This window comes from Pithys albifrons, chromosome 16 (genome assembly GCF_047495875.1).
Source record: "Pithys albifrons albifrons isolate INPA30051 chromosome 16, PitAlb_v1, whole genome shotgun sequence".
NCBI classification, from domain to species: domain Eukaryota; kingdom Metazoa; phylum Chordata; class Aves; order Passeriformes; family Thamnophilidae; genus Pithys; species Pithys albifrons.
Window position 1 is genome coordinate 14,632,633 of NC_092473.1, and position 6,330 is coordinate 14,638,962.

Consider the following 6,330-nt stretch of genomic DNA (forward strand, 5'->3'; position numbering starts at 1 on the left):
CTGGAGTGCAGAGCAAATCCCAAACACGGAGGCATCGAGTGGAGAATGAGCTCCAAATTATCCACATTATTCCTGAGCTGGCAGTGGAAAGCAGCCCCTTCCTGGTGTGAGCTGGGTGGGATGCTGTTCCAGCACATTAACTCACCCTTCCTATTTCCTGTGAAGGTCACACAGGCAGAGTTGCCCTGGCAAAGACTTATTTTGGTTTCGTTTTGTCCCCGAATTTCTGACTTTTCCTTCCAACTTCTGGAGCCTGCCAAGGCTCAGCACGGAGCCAGGCAGCCAGAACTGCTGACAGGGCTTCATCCTCAGCCCAGGTAGTGCAGGGAGCTGGTGGGGAGGTGCAGGGGGTGAGGCTGAATGCACAGTGTTAACTGCTAAAACCTGTCCTTGGGTAGTTGGTGCTACCTCTTGTGTCTGGGTTTCAAATTGCCTTTAGCATATTGTTGAAACCCCCTTTGCCTAATTAGCCTCATTTAGGAAAATGGGCATTTTATCCTGTTCAGAGTGAACTGATCCATGATTAAAATTGGAATGGGGATGAAGTAAAAATAGTGAAGCCAGAAGGAGCCAGCTTCTTGTTTCAGTGAGAGTAGCTTTTCTGGCAGTGAGTTTATAGCTGCACTTAAAAATGCATCATTTAATTGCAGTATTCCTTCTTCCAGGCGCTTCCCTAATTGTTCTGCTCTGATGTTAAAAAGCTGCAAACGTTGCAGTTTGTGCCGGGGTGGGTTTGCATGGAGATCTCTGAATCCTGAGGTGGCAAGATCTGAAGGGTGAGGGGAGAATCTGCTACAGCGCTGGGGTGGTACTGGAGTCTCCTGAGGTTTATGGAATTCACAGCATTTCAGTATTTAAGGGGAGCTTATTATTCAGGTAGATGGGAAACTTTTGTGTGAGCAGGCAGTGATAGGACAAGGGGTAATGGTTTTAAACTGAGAGATACAGATGAGATGTTAGGAGGAAATTCTTCCCTGGGAGGGTGGGCAGGCCCTGGCACAGGTGCCCAGAGAAGCTGCGGCTGCTCCATCGCTGGAAGTGTCCAAGGCCAGGTTGGTGGGGTTTGGAGCAACCTGGGATAATGGAAGGTGTCCCTGTCCATGACGGGGTTGGAACGAGATGAGCTTTAATGTCCCTTCCAACCCAAACTGTTCTGTGGTGATTCTATGATGTTTCTGTGCATTGGCCTGACTCTCCCCTTAGCTCCACGGGGGAGCTGCCAGAGGGAGATGTGCTCAGAGACTCCTTGCTGTGTGTTTGGAGAAGGGCTCTCCTGTGCAGGAGGATGAGTGGAGGCAGGAGCTGTGGATCTGCCCCCAGAGCAGCAGCACCCTGCATTTCTCTGCTGTAGGAGGGAAGCCTTGGCTGGATGATGCAGAACCCTCAGCAGCCCAGCTGGTGTTCTGTGCCACAGCTCCTGCTCTTCCAGCCCGCTCCAGGTTCAGCCCTGATCTTCCCAGAGGGCTGTGCTCCTCCTGCCCCATCCCTGGAGCCGTTCCCCAGCTGAGCACAGCACTGCAGGTGTAGAGCAGGGTGGATACAGCCCATCAGCCACCCTCCGACTGGAGCTGGAACCAGCAGTGGCCCGAGGCGTGCTCTGTTTAAAATGCCTGTTCCAGGCAATCAAGCAGGTTTGATTGGCTGAACACTCCCCTTATAATTTAATTTAGTCAGGAATCGTTTGCGAGGTAATAAAAAGCGACTCTGCCTCCAAATACATTCATTTAATTCAATGAGAGACGGTTGCTGCGGCGGGCTCAGCTCAGCGAGCTCCCCTCACCCCATCACGGTGACACCTCCAAGTGCTGCTCGGGGCCGTATATAAGAGGCACGATCCGCAGTGACAGCTTAATTGTCTCAAATGCTGACAAGGGTCACCCCAACCAGCCATCGCGTGACGCGAGGCCGGCTCAGGAGGCTGCTGAGAGGAGGATTTATGGCTGGCAAATAGTTTTGAATTCCTCTGGTTGCGCCTGTTAAATGATGAACCTGCCCCGAGGGGATTTGGGCTATTGATTGTAATTTGCAGTTAAGCCCTCGCAGTTCTGAGGAATCAGCATAATAAATACCCACCGCATTACGGTGGGGACGTGCCTGCCTGGAGGAGAAGGAAGTGGAGATTTTCCCGGCTCGGGTGCTGCAGCAGGATGCTCTCCCTGCCCTGGCATTTGGGAGAGCCACAGGCTCCATCACTGTAGGAAAATGGTTCCCAGTTTGGTGGGATGCAGGAACCCAGTGCTGGGGTGGGGAGGATGAAGCTTTGTGAAGGGGAGACACCCTATTTGTCCAAGGAGAAGAGGGTTATTGGGTATTGTTGGGATGATGGGTGTCTAGATCCCTGCCAGAGCCTCAGGAGCCAGTTGTTCCCAGCCCAGCTTTGGAGAGGGATGGAAGGAGCTGCATTTGCCCTCCAGTCCCACGTCCCAGTGATTTCTTGTCTTAAACTTGCATTGGTTTGGGGGCAGGAATGGGTCAGGGCTGTTTTCCAGCTGTTCACATCTGGGCTACACTGAAGTGCAGATCTATGAGGGAAAGCAGCTGTGTGACTGTCCAGCTGTGACACCAGGGGCGGAAGGGATGGGGACCGTGGGAGGAGGGGACCCTCGCCCCTCCAGCCTCTCCCTCCCTGCCACTCCCCGGCTCTGCCGAGGGAAGATCAGCTCCCATCCCTCCGCTCATGAGTGGAGATGAGAATAATAGCAGTCATCAAATATGCATTGGGTGCTGCAGCTGCCGCTCAGCACCGATGGTCCCGTCGCGGGAGGGAGGGATGGTCCCCGGCGGGGAGCGGAGCCGGGAGCACCGGGCCAGTCCCGCGCCTGCAGGCGGGCTGCCTATCCCAGGTGAGTGGCTGCGGGTCCCCCAGCCGGGTGGCTCCTCCCTGGGCTCGCAGGTGCCGCGGTGGCTTGGCCGAACTGACGGGGAGGGACCCTTGTGTGTGATGCTGGTCCTTACGCAAACGCTGCAGTTCAGATCCTCTGGGACAGGGTGTGTGGTGTCCTCTTGCCTCTGCCCATCCCTGCCTATCCCTACCTATCTGCTCATTGCCTTTATTCCCCCTTATCTCACCTTCTGCCTCCCACTTTCCCAACAGCCCCACATTCCCACAGCCCTCCAGAGCAGAACAGCCTCCCCTGAACACCCCCTCCTTCCCCAGAACACTCTGCCCCACGTCTCCTACCACCCCTTCCCCACACTGTTTTTTCCTTGGGGCTGTTTTACCCTGGGAAAGCTTCTGGGCTTGACCCTGGGACTGAGGTGATGGCCGAGGGCTGTGACCTGGCTCCAGGGCTGCCAGCCAGCACTCCTGGGTTCACGCCAGCATCGTGCCCAGCTGGTCTGTGCTTCCAGCATCTGCTCCAGCCTCTCTCCTCCCATAACACCTCCCTCGTGGGCAGCAGGCGACAGCTGGCAGGCAGGGATGTGCCATGCATTGACCATGTGCTGGTCCCCCTCCTCAGTTTGGAGGCAGGAACCAGAGAGGGTGGAAATTAGCCAGGTCAGGGGGGACATGGGTGCTTGGGGGAGCAAGGAGAGACCCCACAGTGCCTCAGGGGCTTGGTGGTCTGTGTTGCTGTCACATTGCTGCATTGGTCCAGCTTACCCCTGTGCTCTCAGCACTCCTGGGCCTGTGCCTGCAGTGCCAAGAGCTGCAGCAGGGCTGCCCCACCTGCTCACAGGTGTTTGAAAGTGGATGTGCAATGATGCAGAACTGATGACAGGGAAGGGGATATGGTGAGAGCCGGGAGGTGCCTGGGCTGGCTCCGCGGGGCCGCAGCACGGAACTCCCGGGAGGCACGGCAGCGATGGGGCCGGCGTGGCGTGGTGTGGTGTGGTGGCACAAAGCCCTGCTCTGGCTGTAACTGGAAACAGGCTGTAAGGGGACCCGGGGCGGGCCGGTGACCGCAGACCTGCGTGGAGACACGGAGCTGCTGCCCCTGGAGCTCTGCCTGCCGATGCCGGCACTGCACAGGTACAGTCCGGGGCAGCCGCGTGTCGTGCCGGGCTGGGGGGGGTGAACTGTCTCCATCCCCTCTCTGCATCCAGTCATGGCACAGCTCTGGGCTGTTGCAGAGGGACTGGGACTGTTCCAGTCCATGTCCCTGGGGTGAGATGGCTTTCCCTGACTTACCCACGTGTCTGGAGCCATTCAGGAGTGATGTGATCAGAGGATGCTCTGGGTGTCTTCTCCCAGGCTCTGGCCCCCATCACCACCCCAAGGACCCCTCGCTGCCAGGTTTTCACCCAGGGTCCCTGTCATGTCCTGCTGCTGAATGCAGCCATACCCAGACACACTGGAAACAGCCATCAGCCAGGGGTTCATGACCATGAATTCCCTCTCCAGCCTCCAGCATCTGCCACTGCCCCACTGAGTTTGGGAACAAATACCCTTTTCCCAGCTCTGCTGTGCCAAGGGCAGGTGAACACTGTGCTCAGGGATGAAGAACACAGGGAAGTGTGAGAGGATCTGGTATGGAAGCTGACTATGGAAGGCAGTGCCTGTGTGGGATGAAGCCCCTTCTCTTTCTCCCTTCCTTTCTCCTCTTGGAGAGCCCTTGTCATGGGCAGGGAGGCACCATGGGCACAGCCATGGCAACAGCACAGGGAGCTGTGCCAGCACCCAGGGCACCGAGAGCACCCCTGGGCCGGCTGCCCTACCGGGTGGGAAGGGGGACAGGGACCACAGAGGGCAGTGGGATGGTGGGAGGGACTGCACGAGTGGCAAGATTCAAGTTGCAGCAGCTTCTTGCCAGCAGAGAGGGAGGGGCTGTGTCCGTGTCTGAGGTGGTTCCCTGCCACATCGTGGTGCCCAGGCTCCGTGTGCCCATTCTGGGAAGAGGGATGGGGTAGGGGTGTGGTGAGGCACCTGTGCCATGGGCAGGGCAGGGTCCATCAGGCCCACAGGGCTTGGTGGCCATGGCAGACATGTGTGGACCATGCCAGGCAGGGCTCCTGCAGGGCAGTGCTCCCACGTGGCTCAGGCTCTACTGATGCTCTTTTCCCACTGATCCTGGATTTCTGTTACCCCATAGACCCTCTTCAAACACCTGCCAGATGCCTCTCCTCTCACTCTATCCCTCTGCTCTCCCTGCACTCCAGGGGAGACACTGTCTGTGCAGGCCCCACTGAGGTGTCTCCATCCCAGAAATTAACACAGAGAGAAAGCCAAACTGTGAAAAAAGACAGTGCCACGAGGCTCCCTTGGTCCTGGGGGACACCAGTGGGTTCAGTCCAGCAACTGCTGCTTGTTCTTGGGTTCTTCCAGCTGCTGCACAGCTGGATACTGCTGCTGCCGCTCTCCCTGGGTCTGCCCAAATACCCCCATGACGGGGTGCAGCAAGTACTGCCCCTGCCCACACTGATCCTGCTGCTGCCCACAGGTGATCCATGAAGGACAGTGAGTTCCGAGTGCTGCTGCTTAAACTTTGATGAGCTGCAGCTGCAGGAATCCAGCCCAGGCATTAACATTTGATGTGGTCACCCCACGCCTGGGCACGTGTGTGTGCAAACACACTGCTGGCACCGCCATGGGGCACACGTGTGGCATTGACAAACCCCCTCACTGGCTGTGTGTGGGCACAGGTGGCACCCTGCATGTACCTACCACCCCTCCTGGTGTGGCACTGGGGGTACCCCTCTGTGCTCCAGGCTCCTCGCTCCTTCCCAGTGGGGCTGTGGGATTTGGTCTGGTGTCGGGTTCCTCCCTGTGTTGTCCCCTCGGCTTTGTTCCTGCTGCCTCGGGCTCTGAAAAGCTGTCACCTTTGTCTTGGTGCTTCATGAATCCCTGGGCTTCATCCACCTCCGTGCTGACTGCAGGAACAAACTGATTCCCCAGGGAAGGGCAGAGAGAGCCCTGATAGGCAGGGAGGTGGCAGGGTCCAGTTTTGGGGTGGTGATGGTGCCGTCCACTGTTGTGTCCCTCCTGAGGAACGCTCCCAGCTGCGGGGGCCCTTCCCTGCTCCTTCGGAAAAGTCTCGGGGCCAGCGTGGTGCATCCCTTACATTATTCATGGCGCCGTGAGCCCGGCGGTTGGGTTACAGCCGGAGCTCAGCCACCGGCACCGCGCTGCCGACTCGCGGGGTGTGCGGGAGGCAGGAGGCAGCTTGGCCGGGCTGCCCCAGGGCCCATCCCGCCACCCCAGCGCGATGCCAAGCGGGCAGCTGCCGGCGCCCGAGGGAGACACCCATGGGCATGTGCCTCGCCAATATCGGGCACAGGTAAATACCCTCCCGGGGCAGGCGGCGGGGTCGGGAGCCGGACGGTGTGCTGGGAGCACACAGGGCATCGTCTCCCAGAGCCCCACCGGGGCTGGAGCATGAGCACCTGCCA